Source organism: Triticum aestivum, chromosome 3A (genome assembly GCF_018294505.1).
Source record: "Triticum aestivum cultivar Chinese Spring chromosome 3A, IWGSC CS RefSeq v2.1, whole genome shotgun sequence".
In the NCBI taxonomy this organism is placed as follows: Eukaryota; Viridiplantae; Streptophyta; class Magnoliopsida; order Poales; family Poaceae; genus Triticum; species Triticum aestivum.
The window spans coordinates 272188427-272207678 of NC_057800.1; the positions used below are offsets into that span (position 1 = coordinate 272188427).

Here is a 19252-nt window from a genome sequence, read left to right on the forward strand (position 1 = left end):
AAGTAAATAGGAAACTAGAATTGTAGATCGGAAAATTATATGATGCAAAATAGACCAGGGTCCATAAGTTTCACTAGAGGCTTCTCTCAAGATAGAAATTATTATGGTGGGTGAACAAATTACTGCCGAGCAATTGATAGAAAAGCGCAAAGTTATGATGATATCTAAGGCAATGATCATGAATATAGGCATCACGTCCGTGTCAAGTAGACCGAAACGATTCTGCATCTACTACTATTACTCCACACATTGTCCGCTATCCAGCATGCATCTAGAGTATTAAGTTTGTAAAGAACGGAGTAATGCCTTAAGCAAGATGACATGATGTAGAGGAATTAACTCAAACAATATGATGAAAACCCCATCTTTTTATCCTCGATGGCAACAATACAATACGTGTTAGTTCCCTTTCTGTCACTTGGATCGAGCATCGCAAGATTGAACCCAAAGCTAAGAACTTCTCCCATTGCAAGAAAAACCAATCTAGTTGGCCTAACCAAATCGATAGTTCAAAGAGACTTGCAAAGATATCAAATCATGCATAAAAGAATTCAGAGGACATTCGAATAATATTCATAGATAAGTTGATCATAAATCCACAACTCATCGGATCTCGGCAAACACACCAGAAAAGAGTATTACATCGAATAGATCTCCAAGAAGATCGATGAGAACTTTGTATTGAGAATCAAAGAGAGAGAAGAAGCCATCTAGCTACTAAATATGGACCCATAGGTCTGTGGTAAACTACTCACGCTTCATCGGAGAGGCAATGGTGTTGACATAGATGCCCTCCATGATCAAATCCCCCTCTAGCAGGATGCCGAAAAAGGCCCCAAGATGGGATCTCACGGGTACAAAAGGTTGAAGTGGTGGAAAAGTGGTTTCGTGGCTCCCCTGGAAGTTTTTGGTACATATGAAAATATATAGGAGGACGATCTTGGTCAAGGGGTCACCGAGGGCCCCACAAGGTTGGGGGGCACACCCTCCACCCTTGTGGCCACCTCGCGGCTCTTCTGACTTGCACTCCAAGTCCCCTGGGTGGCTTCTGGTCCAAGAAAAATCATCGCGAAAGTTTTATTCCGTTTGACTCTGTTTGGTATTGCTTTTCCGCGAAACTTTAAAACAAGGAAAAAACTGGCACTGGGCTCTAGGTTAATAGGTTAGTCCCAAAAATCATATAAAATAGCATATTAATGCATATAAAACATCCAAAACAGATAATATAATTGCATGGAACAATCAAAAATTATAGATACGTTGGAGATGTATCAAGCATCCCCAAGCTTAATTTCTGCACGACCTCGAGTAGGTAAATGATAAAAAATAGAATTTTTGTTGTGGAATGCTACCTAACATATTTATCCATGTAATTCTCTTTATTGTGGCATTAATGTTCAGATCCATAGGATTCAAGACAAAAGTTTAATATTGACGTAAAAACAATAATACTTCAAGCATACAAACAAAATAATTATGTCTTCTCAAAATAACATGGCCAAAGAAAGCTTATCCCTACAAAATCATATAGTCTGGCTATGCTCCATCTTCATCACACAAAATATTCAAATCATGCACAACCCCGATGACAAGCCAAGCAATTGTTTCATACTTTTGATGTTCTCAAACCTTTCAACTTTCACACAATACATGAGCGTGAGCCATGGACATAACACTATAGCTGGAATAGACAGTGGTTGTGGAGAAGACAAAAAAGAAGGAGATAGTCTCACATCAACTAGGCGTATCAACAAAGAAATGAAGATCGATCGATACATGAAGTATGTGTGATGGTGGGGGTGTCGATGGAGAGACCTAAACACACCATTTGCATGTACATAGTACTAGACTTAATATTCATGTTACAATTTATTGTGCATTTTAAATATTGAATTGAGGACCAGCAAGGCTTATATTTTATTTTTGAATTCGTGTCATACATGCATGGTCATACATCCACATTGAGATAACTATATCACAAACTCACTCTAATTCAAGAACTCGTCATAAATCAATTACCGTGCCTTTTGGAATGACTAGTTATTTGCAGGGAGAATACGGGCATTGTAATACATATAGATTCGTTCGGGAATTAAAAAAAGATTCCTTTCGCATTCTTGAATGGTAGCACCCAACGGCGTACCAGCCAGACCATGCATGGCTTATATTTGCATGTACATAGTACTAGACTTAATATTCACATTGCAATTTATTGTGCATTTGAAATATTGAATTGAGGACCATGCATGGCTTATATTTTATTTTTGAATTCGTGTCATAAATGCATGGTCATACATCCATGTTGAGATCACTATATCACAAACTCACTCTAATTCAAGAACTCGTCATAAATCAATTACCGTGCCTTTTGGAATGACTAGTTATTTACAGGGAAAATACGAGCATTGTAATACATATAGATTCGTTCGGGAATTAAAAAAAGATTCCTTTTGCATTCTTGATTGGTAGCACCCGACGGCATACCAGCCAGACCCAGGCTCGTGTCCTACTAGTGGCATGCATGGTACGCACATTAGCCAAACCCAACCAGAATGACCACGATATTAAACTTCGTGCTTCCACTCGATCCTCCATGTTTCAAGTCGAAATATCTGGCGGCCAGAATTCTAGCCCTAGGAAATTCCCCTCATGTCCCCGGTCCATATGACAACCGATGAACAATGAAGGGATGCTTTAGTAACTACCCCACATTACCTACCATGCCGAGAACGGTTCAATTACCTTGGTCGCCGCTACCCAAGGTCACCCGTCAACTCCATTGCCTAATACTAATAGTACTACACCAGGATGAGCATAGAATGGAGCGTCATTTGTTGATTTTGTTCGTGCGTCATTCGTGCCTACTCGAGTTACTATATTAGGCAATGCACTAGTACAGGGGGGTTATCTTTTTACTCTGCATATATAGCTTTCTTGAAGTCTAACTACGAAAACTGTTTGACCAAATCCTTTCTTAAGAAATATTAACATCTACAACAGTAAAGATGTATGGCTTGAAAATTTGTTTCATGATGTAGGCTATGATATTGTTTTGAATCCTGGATTTTAAATTCCAGAAAATTCAAATCTGACGTAAAATTCATGAAACTAAGCATGGTCACGTGATATGGCACAAATAGGTTGTCGTATTTTTTTGTTCAATTTGAGACAAGCTACTTATGAAAAGTCGAACAAATGAAGAGCCAAGGTATTTTGGAATAGAGACATGTCACATTAACATGAAGAATTTCACTATTCAAACCATGGGTGTTAGACCTATGTGCTGCCATGAGTCCCGCTTCTCATCGGTAGGTGCCGTCCGAGCAAGAGTGCGTGTCGACAGGAGGCATGCAAGCAGATCGCTGCACTGGCTGACCGGGAGGCGTGTGAGCAGGCCGCTGCGCAGGCTCACTGGGAGGCGGGCCCTTTGACCAAGCTCCCCCGCCTACCTTCCTCCCAACTGCCCCCACTTTTCACGGCGCTCGCGCCGCAGTTTAAATCACCCCCGCACTCCCCGATCTTGCTACAATCTTCTCTCTTCCTCTCGGATTCTCCTGTCATCTACCTCCAACCAGCCCGACCATACCATACGCCATGCCGCATCACAATGGTCTACCCTTAGTCTTCTAGTTTCCTGAGGAAGACACCCAGCCAGAGTATCAAGAACATAAGGCACTTTGGGACGAGCTTGAGCTGAACTTGCGGGAAGACGCCGCGCCTGTCCCCGCTCCGTTCCATCTCCCGTTGCCCCGACAGCCCCAACACCCATCCCCGTGGTATTGATGGCCCGGGAACTGCACATTGTCGTCGAGCTTGAAGCCACGGGGTTCCATGAGGTCCCCGCCGACTTTCACGCCCCCTTGCACCTACCAGTGCATGCGCCTGCGCGTGCACTGCACGCGCGCCCGTGCACCTGCCAGCGCATGCACTTGCGCATGCACTAAAGAGGGCGCCCGTGCCGGTGCCCGTGCACACGAATGTCTCCACTACGCCGTTGCCAGCGCTTGTCACCGCCCTGGTGCCAGTGCCCCCCTCAGCGGCATGGATCACCGCCTTCGACCGCTTCCTTGCACCAATGCTAGTCGCCTCCTCCCGCCAGTTGACTAGCTCCTGGAGACCAAAGTCTATAACATTCCGGCCTTCCTTGAAGCTAGGGCCAATGTCTAGGAGTACTACAACAATGGCGCAAGACGCCACCGTCGCCGTCGGTTAGTGTCCCGACGACACATAGAGCAACACACATGATGCAGAGCATCCTACGGTTATCCCCATGGACCTACCATCGTCTCACGAAGTGCCAAGAGGACCTATGACATGAGCTAGAGCTAGAGCTCTCGAGACCGAGGTGACTTCCTTCTTAGTGATATCACATATGATCCTGTCGAGACATGGCTACTACCTAAGTTCGGAATGTTGTGCATGATCAGGTACTAAGAGGACCCTCCCGAAGATGCATGTGAAGACGGACAAGTCCCCAAGTTCACGGATGAAGAGAACCAACGGAAGGAGTCAAGAATGTCTTACGGGCCCCGGACATCCGGCCCCTGGATTAGCAGCCGCCCAGCCGCCAAGTACCTACAGGCCCCGGACATTCGGCCCCAGCCCGGATATCCGGCCCGAAGCCCGGAAATCCTTCACCCTCCATCCAGAGAGCATCAAGGCCAACCCCTCCAGCCCGGACATCCAGCCACCCCTGCCCAGACATCCGGCCCCTCAAAAAAGCCCAGACATCCGACCCGACGCCTGGACATCCGGCCTCCCTTGTCTGCGCACAGTGTAAGGGCCGAGGCCCGTGTACCCCTACGCCCACCTAGACTATATGTACTCCTCCTCCTCCCTCTTTCTAGGGTTAGCATTGGTTTAGCTCATAGTTGAGATAGAGGTTTGCTCATCCATATGGATCTACTCCTTGAGAGAGACCGTGGCCCCTCTTCGGAGAAGATCCATGTTGGATTCAAGACCTCCTCGCAGAGAAGGCCCCCATCAAGACCTCCTCACAGAGAAGAACTTGTTACCCTTTGTATCGTCGTTGTTGAATTTGGATCGTGTGATCTCTATGTGTACTCGGATCTAGCATATGTGTGATCGTTCTTGTTGGTTTGAGTGATTCTCTCGTGTTCTTCGTGTTCTTCGTGGGATCCGCTTCTTTCATGAAAGTCGGCCAGCTAGGGTTCCACCCTACATCATCTTGGTATCAGTGCCATATTGATCACGATTTCGGAGCCTCCCCTTGTGTTTTCTAGCATTGTTTTGTTGATTTTGTCTCTAATTCAAAAATTCCCCACAAAAATAGCCCCCAATTTTTTTGTGATTTGTTAGTGAGATGAAGTTTTGATGGATTTCATCCGCGGATTTCATGTGTTGCAGGTAGATCTAGCTTTCCCCCATCTTTTCCCCAATTTCCATTCACAAAATCTCATGAATTTTGCCCCGATTTTGCCTCTTCCACGTGGAGTCCCTCGAGTTCATCCATGGATCCAGAGCTCGGACATCCGGCCCGAACCCCTCGGACATCTGGCCACCCCGGACATCCGGCCTGAACCCCTCGGACATCTGGCCACCCTGGACATCCGGCCCCCAAGCTCGGAGATCCGGCCCCTAACAACATCACTTCCATCCACCGCCCCGTTTTCCGTCCAAATCTCGCCAAATTTTGTCTCGGTGCCCACATGTACTTCCGCATACCACCACCACTTCCGCATAGCACCACCATTTTCCACATACACCACCATCGCTTACACATTACGAATTTCGACAATTTTGACACGTTTTTCCTTGAGCATTTGAGTTGCGGTTCCGTGTCCTATTTTGTTTTGACTATTTAGGTACGGTTCAACATCAACATCACCGCCGCTCATCTACGCCGCGGATGCATCATCAACAACAACCACTCCACCATTTTGACACCATACCGTAAGTAAGAAACAATAACCTCATCTTGGTATTGTGATACATCATTCTTGCCATTACTTTGAGAATTTTTGCGTATCTTACCCATCGAGACTAGCCTTTGAGTATTGCCCGCAATGTCACTTCTACACATTAGTGACCATACTTCGCATTGCATACATATCATATCATTGGTCCATATCTTGGTATCATCTTTTGTGTCACAAAGTTTTCATCGCATACACAATTGCTATGTTGGTTCGTGAAGCATTGCATGAGAAAAGAGCTGAAACGAGAAAGAGCCAAACAAGCTTTTTAGCAAAAGGGAAAGATAAGCAAAGAGCTTTAAAGCAAGAACCATAGCATCATACTACATTAAGATTGTCATACTAGATCATCTTGGATCATATCATCAGAATACCATACATAGAGCATACTTGGGATAGTAGCCATTGCATTTTTGCTTAGTAGGTTGTGAACAAGTCTTTGTATCCGCCTATTGTGCAATCATGCTAGCATCTCTCTAGTGTTATGCAATAAGAGCATTTTCATGGATTCCACATTTTTGCTCATTCCTTGGTTGCACGACCCCATTTATCTCTTTGCGTGTGTGTTTCCGTGTACCATATTTTGCTATTGGTCTACTTGTTGCATTGCAAATTTGCGAATCTTTTCCAACATTATTGAAGCGCACTAACAATTGCATCAAATTTTGTGCCACCATCCTAACTGATCTCCGCCATAAGCTTTTACTTGTGTAGGTGTGAGAAACTGACAAGAATTGGTACCAATTGTGCTATTTCCTTGTTCCACACTTGAGTGATCATTGATCCATCTTCAACATCGGTCAAGGTACATTTGGTATAGGTTCTTCTCTTTCTCCCACTCACATATTTGCTTGGAATGATGGAAAGGCCAAGTACTTCTACCAACCCACTCTTCATCGAGCAAGACGATGACATGACCTCCTATGTCACAAAGAGCCACCTCTTTGGTGCACAACGTGCTTTGCATCAAGAGCAACAAGCAATGAGTGAACGCATCGACAACCTCGCTACCGACTTGCGACTCTCTGAGAAACTTACAAGAGACTATTTCGACAACAAGCTCGACGACCACAAGCAAGAGAAAGACGCAAGAATGGACGAGATCCATGCTTTGTTTCTCAACCTCTCTTCTTCCACTTCGTCCTCCTCAAGACGGAGCCGCTCAAGTCGACACTCCGACTACACCATCTCCGACTCAACTACACCGACATCGAATACTCTTCGACGTGCTGGGCGCCAAGATCGTCAAGCAAACCGCAACCCTCTACACGACAACAACTCTCAAGAACAACGACATCGTCAAAACCAAGCTACTTTCGCGCAAGCACGAGAACGGCAACGCCTACGCCATCAAGAAGAGAAAGAACGAGCGAGACAACATCAAGATGCACAAGCTGCCGAGGCACAACGTCAAGAACAACAATTGCGAGAAGCTCAAGCACTTGAGGCGTAACAAGCCCTCCGAGAATCAAGTCGAGCCGTAGCCATGCGCAATCGACAAGCGCGTGAACAACAAGAAGCGCTTTGTGAAGAAGTTCAAGAGAGGAACTATCAAGCTCGAGTGCATCGTCAAGTTCCACGACCTCCTCGTCAAGAACCCCAAGTTCACAAGAGCAAGAAGGCATGGGAAATCGCCCATGACAAGAGCAAGTTGAGAGAGACGGTCCTCCTCGTCAAGGACGTCACCATCCCCGACCCCAGCAGAATGAAGAGCAAAGATGCGACAACCTTAAGTTCACCATGCCCAAGTTCAATGGAAGCAATGGTCCCGAAGAGTACCTATCATGGGAATTGAAGGTTGATAAAATCTTCCGCTTGCGCAACTATGAGGAAGAGAAGAAGATGGCTATGGCATCCCTTGAGTTCCAAGACTACATCCTCATTTGGTGGGAACAAGTCATTGAGCGCCGAGTGGCAAGAGGTGAACCACCCATCACTACTTGGGCGCAAATGAAGGATGTCATGAGAACACGCTTCATGCCAACCTACTACAACCGCGACCTCTTCAAGAAACTCCAACTCCTCAAGCAAGCAACCTACTAAGCTCTCGAGACCGAGGTGACTCCCTTCCTTAGTGTATCACATATGACCTCTCGAGACACGGCTACTACCTAAGTCTGGAATGTTGTGCATGATCAGGTACCAAGAGGACCCTCCCGAAGATGCATGTGAAGACGGACAAGTCGCCAAGTTCACGGATGAAGAGAACCAATGGAAGAAGTCAAGAACAACTTCCAAGCCCTGGACATCCGGCCATGACCCCGGACATCCGGCCCTGGAGCAATAGCCGCCCAGACGCCAAGTACCTACAGGCCCCGGACATTCGGCCCCAGCCCGGACATTCGGCCCAGCCCAGATATCTGGCCCGAAGCCCAAAAATCTGGCACCCTCCATCCAAAGAGCATCAAGGCGAGCCCCTCCAGCCGGGACATCCGGCCGCCCCTGCTGGGACATCCAGCCCCTCATGAAAGCCTGGACATCCGGCCCGATGCCTGGACATCCGGCATCCCCTGTATGCGCACAGTGTAAGGGCCAAGGCCCGTGTACCCCTTCGCCCACCTAGACTATATATACTCCTCCTCCCTCTTTCTAGGGTTAGCATTTTTTTAGCTCATACGTGAGATAGAGCTTTGCTCATCCATACAGATCTACTCCTTGAGAGAGACCGTGGCCCCTCTTCGGAGAAGATCCATGTTGGATTCAAGACCTCCTCGCGGAGAAGACCCCCATGAAGACCTCCTCACGGAGAAGAACCGGTTACCCTTTGTATCGTCCCATGTTGACTTTGGATCACGTGATCTCTATGTGTACTCGGATCTAGCATATGTGTGATTGCTCTTGTTGGTTTGAGTGATTCTCTCGTGTTTCCCCTCGTGTTCTTCGTGGGATCCGCTCCTTTCGTGAAAGATCGGCCATCTAGGGTTCCACCCTACATCATCGGAGGAGCCACTTCCCGCTCCAAGACGCCTCCGCCACCGCCACGTGATCTAAATATGCCATGAAAAATGTTCGTATTTCCATGCTGGAAATCCGAATGTTTGGGATTTATCATTTGCTTTTATTTTAGTTCAATCATGGTATGAATGTAAAGTCATAGTCATACTGAATGAAATCTATGGTTTTATCAAATGAATGTTCTGCTAGAGCCACATCAAATTAAATATAAAACGTCATCAAGCGACATGTATTCCTTCTCATCGCAAACATTTCATATTAAATACCATGTCAATTCCATTTTTTTAGGGAAGTCAGTTCCAAATACTTGTAGGGCGCAAGCAGTCCCCTTGTTCGAGCACTAGGCGATACATTTATTTATCCACACATTTAATTGCTAGTAGATACTACTAGCCTAACTTGTCCGTCACGGTCACTTTTCTTCCTAAACTTGTTACATATAATACTAGTACTAGTATTACATGAAAAAGGTGCCGTAACTTGTGAACGCGTCCAGATACGGTCAACGGCCACACTGCCCGCGCGTTCTTCGTGTTTGCCTGTGCGTCTAAACGTAGAAGGGGAGGAGAGAGAGAGCAGCCATGGAACCCACCAGTAAGTGAAGTGGAATAGTACGTGCTCACGAGCCGGTCCCACTAATATACTATAGTTAATATAAAACATGTTAAATAGGATGTGCTAATATAAAAACATTATATCAACAAAGGGGAGTACAACAAACGTTGCTACTATCTTGCCCATTGACGTGCGGCTTGAATGCCCTCGTCGCATGTTCGATCCTCGTCCTTTCCCATTTTTAATTTATACTAGTAAGGTACACGTGCATTGCACGCATGAGATTTGGCAACCAAATTATAAATAAATACCACACCATAGCATGTAAGCTTTGATTCATATATGCATGATGTAGATGTTCGTTTAATTCTTATACTTCATCTCATTCAAAATCAATAAGTTTTGTAAAAAAAGTTAATCTATTTTAACATTCATGGAATTGTGCATTGTAGAGCATAAAGTAAAAACAAATAATGACAATTCATTTAGAAAAAAATTGGGCAATTATGATAAAGAAGATTCTAGAATAAAGGAGAAGTGCTTGTGTTCTGAGGTCTGTGCATTATGCTTAAGTTCAACCATGCAGTCTTCTAGATTGTACATGTGGCAGAATATGGTGGAATGTACAAGATATCCAACGGCCAGTGGTGCTTAGATTTGCCATCTCTTCACCATCGGATTGGCTTCATCCAACGACCATCTTTCAAAATTATTTGCACACTATATAGGGGTGTAGATATGGGTCCAAATTTGCTCCATGACAGTTCCCCCCCCTCGGTGTGTAGTTTGTAGCACTTTAATTTCTTGGTCAAAATTTGTTCCATCACAGGTGGACTCCGGGTGTGTAGTTTGTCACTTGTTTGTAATAATTAAAGAGAACACCAAAGTTTTTTTTTGCAAAAATACCATGGTGCGACGTGGAAGGTTAGAAAGGGCATACAAGAGAGAGGTAACCGAACCAGAGGGAAAAGAATTGGGGGAGGGGCAGGGGTTGTAATGGTGTTTGGAGTAGTTGTGGAGCGAATGCTACAAAAATATAATCTAAATCCACCGAAATAAATGCCTTCACAAATTAATCGAAGGTTGGAGTCCCCCTTGCAATGTAAATAGCTCCAGCTCTGCAAGGGATGGAGAGGTAGCTTCAATGTGTGGAAGAGACGGTTTGAGAAAGCGAGGTCAACCAAGACATAGATAGAGAGACAAAGTGAGTGTGCCCCGACATTCGTTGAAAAGCTATATATGTTGTGGATAGATATTGTCCGATTGAGCTTTTGGGAAGGGTGAGGGCCGTAAGAGAGAGCTTGAGAGATGATCCAGTCACAGATAGGTACAGATATCATTTCTGCGTGGTAGGAAGCAAGGTCAATCGATACATAGATAAAGAGAGATAGCGATTGAGCGAGTGTGGGTTGTCATGCGATCGAAAGAGTGAAATAGGTTGGAGAGAGTGACCTAGATAGACAATGTGCGTGAGAGAGTGTACACTATGAATATGTTGAATTAGGCCCAAACATGGAGATATATCGTTTGTGCGTGAGCAAGACCGAGGTCAATCGAGACATGCATAGAGAGAGAGATTGAGCAAGCGTGGGCCGCCATGAGGTCGAAAGAGTGGAACGGCTTGCAAAGACTGATCTAGTTAGACAATCTGCATGAGAGAGTATAGAGTGTGCCGATCAAGGCCCGAATAGGGTGATATATCGTTTGTGTGTGAGATAAAGCAAGGTTAATCAAGACTTAGAAAAAGAGGGAGAGAGATTAAGAGAGTGTGGGCCGCTGTGCAGAAGAAAGAGTGAGACGGTCTCTTGAGAGTGACCTAGATAGATAATGTGTGTGCGTGCGCACGAGAGGGAGGGGGTCTAGATAGGCAATGCATGTATCTACCGAGAGAGGGTGGGAGGGGGAGAGAGAGAGAGAGCTCGGCATGGAGTGCAATGGCGGGTGTGTGAGAGTTAGAGATCAAAACATGGAGAGAAAGAATGAACATGCGGAAACCAATAGCTTTGTAAGGTGGTTAGGAGAGGAGGATTATCAATAGAGGAAGTATGTAGTGTGTGTGCCAAGGGGGGGGCCTAAAAACAACATTTGAATGTAGATAGTACTAGACTTAATATTGACATTTCAATTTAGTGTACATTGTAAGATTTGAATTGAGGACCATGCATATGGCTTCCGTATTTATTTCGAATTCGTGCCATACTAGGTTTGGAAAAGTTGATATTGACTTGATTGTTGTGGTATTTTGTATGTATGTGGTCATATGCTTGAATCCATCCAAAGTTTTCTCACTACCATGGTGTTCATCTTATACATATATGAATTTTTATTAAAAAAGTAGCACGGATACCGTGAAATGCGAAATCCATGTTAGAATGGGAGATCGCTATGTGACAAACACAATCTAATTCAAAGAACTCCTCATTAATTAATTCATAGTATCTCGTTTCGAAGGACCAATTATTTGTAAGGAAAACACGGGCATGGTAATACATAGTACAAGATTTGTTTGCCAATGAAAGAAGATTCGTTTGCATTCTCAAATGTAGAGACCAGGGTCATGTCGTGGTGGTCGCGTGTGTCGTACAGACGCTAGCACCCACCCCCTCCCCGCAAAAAATAACGACGACAAAAAAATTCACGCTTCGACGTTTGGGATTGAAATATTTGGCAGCCCTAATTACAGCCCTGCAAAATCTCCTTTCTCCCACGTCCCCTTCCGCGCCTAGAGCTCTCAAATCCCTAATTCGCCACCAACCCAAGCAAAATTTGAATCGCCCTTCATATTGTCTCTTTCCCCACCTCTGTGTCGGACGACGACGACGAAGACCATTGTCGTGCTTCACCACTACACCGGAGCTACCTCATCTACCCCCTCGTCCACCACACTGGGTGGTCCACCCACAATGTCGGCCGCCACAACCGACGTGCCTCACGAACACCGACTGCCACCACATTAGGTGCACTTCGTCTCCCACCTTACCGGGGCTACTTCACTGAGAACATCATTGCACCTCCACCCCCTAACGCCGTTGGTGCTTCACCAATGGCCTCGTCCACCACATCATAGTGCTCCGCTGCCGCTCGAGATCTGCATTTGTACATGGACAACAAATGCCAGCGCATCACCCTCAATAGCTCTGAAGTGACCCGCACTCTAGCTAGGCGAGCATGCCCAAACGCCGACCCAAACTAGGTATCGACATATCACTCCCTTGTGCACTGTTCCGACGATGTTTGGATATCCTTCTACTGCTATCTTAGCCTACAGGCTATGCAACTCCGACTTTAACTCTTATTTCTTCTGGAGATATCATCTAGAACAAGCAAAACCAGTTTTTAGCGAAGCATGATGGTGCTACGGGATCTGGTACACATCCTGCACACCGGTATAACCTTGTAACTACTTTCCCTCCGATACAACAGCAAGGTAGATTCCTCTCATTTGATCAACCATTCGTTATGTAAAAAATGTAGAGGGGGATGCAAGGAGCACAATGCCTGCACATCTAAGAAAGTGGTAACATGGACTTGTACATGGAACATCCCAAGTGCAAGCAGAGCTGTAGTGAGCCTGTACGCAAGCTAGCGTAAGTCCCTGCATTTCATTTAATTAGTACTGACCTACGTGTATGATTTGTGTGTAGTGGCAGATCCACGAATTCAAGTTACCCGGGGCGAAATTTAACTTAAAAAATACGAAGGCACTTGCACTCCAGAAATCAACATAACTTGAGAAATGTGAAGCTACACACTACTGCAGGTTGCTGCTAACGCGACACTACAATCAGAGACCCTTCGAGGAAACTGTGTGCAATGCCATAATCGCAAACAGTGGTGTAAAAAACCGTCAAAAAAGGTGGAAAACATTTGCGATGGAGGATGCATCAAACACGGTTCAGATTTTATTTGCGTGTGCGATGCAGGGCATACGGTTTAGCTCAATTAACTGTTTGCGATGAGGAGGAACAAAAGAAACGGGCAACCAGGTGAAGGTGTGTGCGATGTACAGCATACAGTTCACTCGAATGAACTGTTTGTGATTAGGCAACACAAAAGAAACAGTCAGCCAGATCAAATGTGTGTGTGATATACGGCATGCGGTTCACTCGGATAAACGTTTTGCATTGAGACATGAGAGCAGAAATAGTTTAAATGAACAAGATGTGTGTGATACGAGGCAAACAGGTCTGTAATCGGAAATGTGTGCGAAGACCGATAACAGCACAGACGATTACTGCTAACAAGCCGTGTGTGTCGTGAGAAAATGATTGTTGGTATACAACTGTGAGTGATTGATGAAAACATCACCGACGGGTTCCATTGTTTAGTCCGTGTGCGATGTGATTTTCTTTGTCCGCACAACATCTATGCTCTCTCTACAGAGCATCAACATACATACTTAAAAAGACAGCATTTCATAACCAGATTAAGCATACAATTACACAAGTGACTACACACATAACATTTTCACACACCAAAGTAAGCAATTACATGCATACAAAAGTAGGAGAAATGAGGATCTAATCATCTACTTATTGTTGCAACGACGCTTGCCATTGCTTTGCTTCCGGCTGGATCCCTGGTCGTTTTGGGGAAGCAGGCACTTCCTCATGTCAATGATCCGCATGTACATGTCGTAGCACGTGTACGCCTCCTTGGCCGCGTACACGATGTGAGCTTTATTGAGTTTCTCCATCCAGACCGAATGCCCACTACAACAAAACCCCCCTACAATAATAGATGTCTTGCAACGATGTTAACACAATGTGTTGTTTGGTTGAACGCACCCTCTCCACTTAGCGCTAACCTCCCTGTACCACCTCCTCCCTCTATCTCGCACATCTAAAATATCCATTCCTTCATTTTTTTCCTTGACACATCTCTCTGAAAAAATCAGGTGACACACCCAGCAGCCAGGGTTCCCACCACCACCGCCGCCCCCTCGCCCTCGGCCTCCTCCGTCGCCACTTTCTCCGCTCGCTGGTGAAATAGACTGCGTCGCCGCCCATCCTCCTGCGCTGGGGAAGGCGTCGCGGCTGCCCATCCTCCCGCGCCAGGGAAGGCGTCGCGGCCGCCCATCCTCCCACGCCGGGGAAGGCGCTGCCGCCGCCCATCCTCCTGCATCGGAGAAGGCGTCGCAGCCGCCGTTCCTTCGCGTGACCAGAGATGCAACCGCTGTCGTTGTTCGTCCGCACAGCTAGGAATGAAGCACGTACTAACGCACCCGTCATCCTAAACTGTAGCAGTTCAACAGGTTTATTCTGTCCTCCCGCATCTGCAATTCTTTACTGGTATCCCTTAAGGCTTTGTTCAGTTTGATTTATTCCCCAAAGGGAACCAATTAACACAGGGATTGAGTGGATTCCTGCATCTCACTCAGATCCGTTTTGGTATTGAATCCCTTGCATCAACTATTCCCCTTGATATAAATATTGTCGGTTATATATAAGGTTTGAGAGGGATTGATTATTATATCATGATTGTAGATAACAAAACACAGAGATTTCAAGCAGGTCTCCTATCATCAACAGTTTTCAAGCACCAGTGTACGTCTAGATCCCAATAATGCATCATCACATTGCTTTTACTAGACAACTACATGTTTGTTTGCCATGACTATTTTAATAATAAAGCAAAAGCTTATTTGCTTGTTGCTTCCCTATTTAAATCTTCACTGGAAAGGCATTACACAGTTACTAATAAGCAGAGTATACTCTTAATAAGTATGTGTGGTAATCAACTCTGATCAATACTAAGTCGATTTCAGAAATCTGAAAAACAGAAAAACCAAATCGATGCCCAGAGCAACTATTAATCGGTGAGGAGAATTTCACAATACAGCCCTAGATAGGATGTAGCAGGAAACAGGGATCAGGAACTGTCTCAATCTAACCCTCGCCTACAACTTAAGAAGAGAAGAAGCAAGATAAGGGAGACGAACCAGAGAGAAGAAGCAAATGGCCACTGCGTCGCCGTCGCTACCGCCAGAGAGATAGCCGCCCCATCCCTATCGCATCTGCCTTGCAGTGCAGCCTCACAGCACTATGTTCCTATCCAATCCACATCTTATTTCCATGCATGAATGTCTAACACAAGGAGAAGACCCTCTAGCCTCTACGAGCGCTTGCCCAAGCTAGCATCACCGGCAGCAACTACGCAATCATGTCCTTGCCCCCAGCCCCTGAAACCTCTCACCAACATGTACTTCCTCCCATCTTGTCCTCATGAAGGTTCAAAGTGCCAACCAACGATTCTCTTCCATCTTTTTCATAATTGGTGGGCTAATCTTCTAATGTTTTGCCCCCAGCAATTGATTCCTCACAAAATTTACGTCCCTGTTTTGCCTCCTACTCACGCTAATTCATGTGGAGCTAGCAACTTAAATTGGGAATGGAACAATTCGTAAGTGCCATTAATTACAGTTTGTACGTACAGTTTTGCTTCTTCATTTTCCTATGTGATAACTTTACCTCAGCTCATTGATTTCAGGCGCTCTTTAAAATTATAACAAGAGGATATAGAATGAGGTATATGTGATATTTCAGTTTTTGTTCTTTCAATTGTTTTCGTCTTACCTCTAATTTATTTCTTTATTCTATATCTCCTTTTATTTCCTCGTTGAACTTGAACCACATGTGGACCAGTATGTGCACGCCTCATTGCATTGATATTTGTAATAGGGAGATATTGTCCCTCTTGCATTGTAACAAATAAATCATGGTATCTATGTTTGGCTCACAGCTCACCTACCTTTGATTGTACACGTGGTATTTTTTTGGAAATGTGTTGTATAATACACTAATGCTTTTCACAATTTTTGTTTTAGTGAGTAACTACATATTTGGTAGCTAGATTGTCCACTTCCGACAATTGGATATTAGACGTCTAATTGTACGCGCACTCCAGACCATTCTATAAACCAGGTATGCCTAATATTTGTTTGAAATGACTACATGGTTGTGTCCATGGAGCCATGTGCTACTTTCTAGTGCGGGGTAATAAGCCGGTATGTAACAATACCCTTGATGTTGCATGCTATTTGGGCACTATGTGTGTCACATGGCTTGGTTTAAGCATTCAGTATTACATAGGCATTGCCTTGGTTATCGAAAATAGTTTAGATGTATCATCGTTTGCTTAAATTTGGCTAGAGTTGAGATGAAATCTCCTAGCTATGAGATAACATAGTATACAGAGTTGTCTGCACTAGATTAGATAGGGTGGTGATCTACTTTTCTTTCTGTTCAGGATTTCAGTTTGGTTGCATCTTGCCATGTCTTATTGGAGAGAACATGTAGCCATCAGTTGATAACTCAAATTATCCCGAATATGGTGATGCTTTTTTTGTGTTGTTGCTTCTGCGGGTTTTGAGAATTTTATTCATGGATCAGGAAATTATAATTTGTGACTTTGTAATTTTCAGGTAATTACGAAATTTTGCATGATGCAGATTATTTAAAGATTTTCAAGTTGTTGGCAATGAGATTTCTTCTTATACACCATAGAAAGAATGGCTAATGAATCATCCCAAGATGAGTAGTACGGGAGTAATGTGCAGACCTCTTGACAATGGAGATGTTCCATTTTGTAATAGTTGATACTATTGGTTGTCATTATTCAGTTGCTGAAGTCATCTCGTAGTTATTATAATATATTGTTTGGATATTTTTTAGTAGTAAATACAAGCTGATAGTTATTCATAATGAACAGCCAGATCTGATTCATCAAAGGTGTCTATTTTTCTATGCAGATTTTTATCTCAATGAGCCATGGATATTCAAAACATGTGCAGACATTTCTATGGTGCTCATTTAAATTTTACTTCTCTATTAGCCGGATTTTCTCTATTATAAGTTACTCATCTCATATTGTTGTTGTTGTAGGTCACCAAGATAAAATGATGATGCATGGCTCAGATGTTGATTGCAAGGTTAAGAATTGGAGCTACTACAAGATAATTAGAATTCCAATTTTAGGATTAATGTTTCAAACATTATAGTTGATTGCAAGGTCAAGAATTGGGCCACTACAAGATATAGTTTAACCTACTGTAATCTTTGGATCATGTTTTTTGTAATGCAACATAGTGATATAATATATGATATCTTTCTGTTTGTTATATTCTGGCTCCTATGCAGTACTGGCATTGACCTAATAATTATGGACAGCAATATATAAAATATAATCAATTGTTCATGCTATCTATCAAAGCTTTTAGTAGTTCCAATTATTTTTAATGTCCATTAGAAAATCCTTTTGTACAGGGTTGCCACCAACGCATATCAAGTGTTGTTGGGCTATAGCTTTATATGTTGTTACCTAACAACGCTTCTACACGCCGTTTACCAACGTAAGCATATACGTTGTTGTAGATCCTTCCAACGCCACCTATGGCAACACATACAAATCCGTTGGTGTAGGCCTTAGCAATGCATATATGGACATACGGCAACACATTGATATGTTGTCGAAGGGGGGTTCCTGTTGTAGTGGCTCCAGGCACGCTTGTCCTTGTTGCACGAATCCTTTATGTCTCTGTAGTAGGGTCGATGATGTCCTCGACAAGGTGAACCAGTGAGTCCTTCTCATGCTCCTTGCAGCCCCAGATCTTGTATTGGTCCTGGATGTCGATAAGATTCTGGCAGGCAATGCCCAAATTCTCAAGCCCTTTACATCGTTGGTGATGTCCATCGTAGCGAACATGTAGTGGGGGCTATTGACAAGCCTGGCAAAACGCTCGCAAGGCCTTGTGGCCAGGCAGTAGTGGTAGACGAGGACGTGGTGGCGCACGCACATCTGGGCGACAACGACCTTGGGACAAGACCCGACATGAGCGCGGGTGTACTCGAGGTCGAACCCGACCACCTTGTACTTCTCCGAGGCAAGCAACAACTCCATGATGTGGATGGAGTGCTCCACCCAAACCGTGTCGTTGGTCTACACCACTGAGAGGTCCATGAACCTTCTGTGGGTGTCCACCACGGCACGCATGGTGAACTGCTGCTCGTTGTCGGCAGCTGCTCGGAGCGCTATTGGAGCGATGCATGATACCTCTAAGAATTTCGTGTGGTGAGTGTGCTTCTTGCAATGGTGGGGCGTGATCAAAAGGTTGAAGAGACACAAGGGTTAAATGGCCGCTGTAATAAATGGGGGCCGGTCGGCCTATAATCGTCACGTCTTGTCACGTCGTTCATATCGAAGTATTCCAGTGCATGCTTGACAACACCGCACCGCACGTGTGGGATCGTAGAGGCGCCAAATGTATCGTCGGTGAGCCTGTTCCCGCGCTACCATGTTGTTTACCGCGCAAGCTTCCCGCCCAGCTAGTTTGGCCATGCGTCGGCTAGAAGAGGGAGAAATCATGGGCGTTTATTGGCAAAAAGCTTTGTAAAAACGAAGTGTGTGGAATGACATCAATTATAAGTTTACCCGTGGGTGATGAGGTCAAAGTTACACAGAAGGGTGATGATGGATACTCAAGTGCAATAATTAATTCTACGCTCTATAGTGCACATGGTGGAAGAAACCAACTGTGTGCAATAATGTCGAAGATCGCGGTCGAGTTAGCTATACAGATCGTGAGCTGTGAGATCGACAAGGTAAACTGATTCGAGAATGGTTAATAAAATCTAAGACCATTGCATATTAAGTCAAAATAGTGTTGGCAATATACGAGTCTCATACGACGCCATCTCAACGATTGTACCACAAAATCTCAAAATGTTACAAGGTTCAAATTCCAGAGTTATATGGATCAAATTCAAAGATTAAAAGGATCAAACTGATATTAGAAATGAAATTCAGCT

The 19252-nt window shown here is 44.6% G+C and overlaps 1 long non-coding RNA gene across 1 annotated transcript; it reads left to right on the forward strand.

Annotated features, from left to right (window-relative positions):
- Window positions 1–14234: 14234 nt before the first annotated feature.
- Window positions 14235–17567, forward strand: LOC123061160 (uncharacterized). The gene is made up of 2 exons (XR_006428582.1): window positions 14235–17249; window positions 17330–17567. It is a non-coding gene; the product is annotated as an uncharacterized lncRNA (long non-coding RNA).
- Window positions 17568–19252: the final 1685 nt, after the last annotated feature.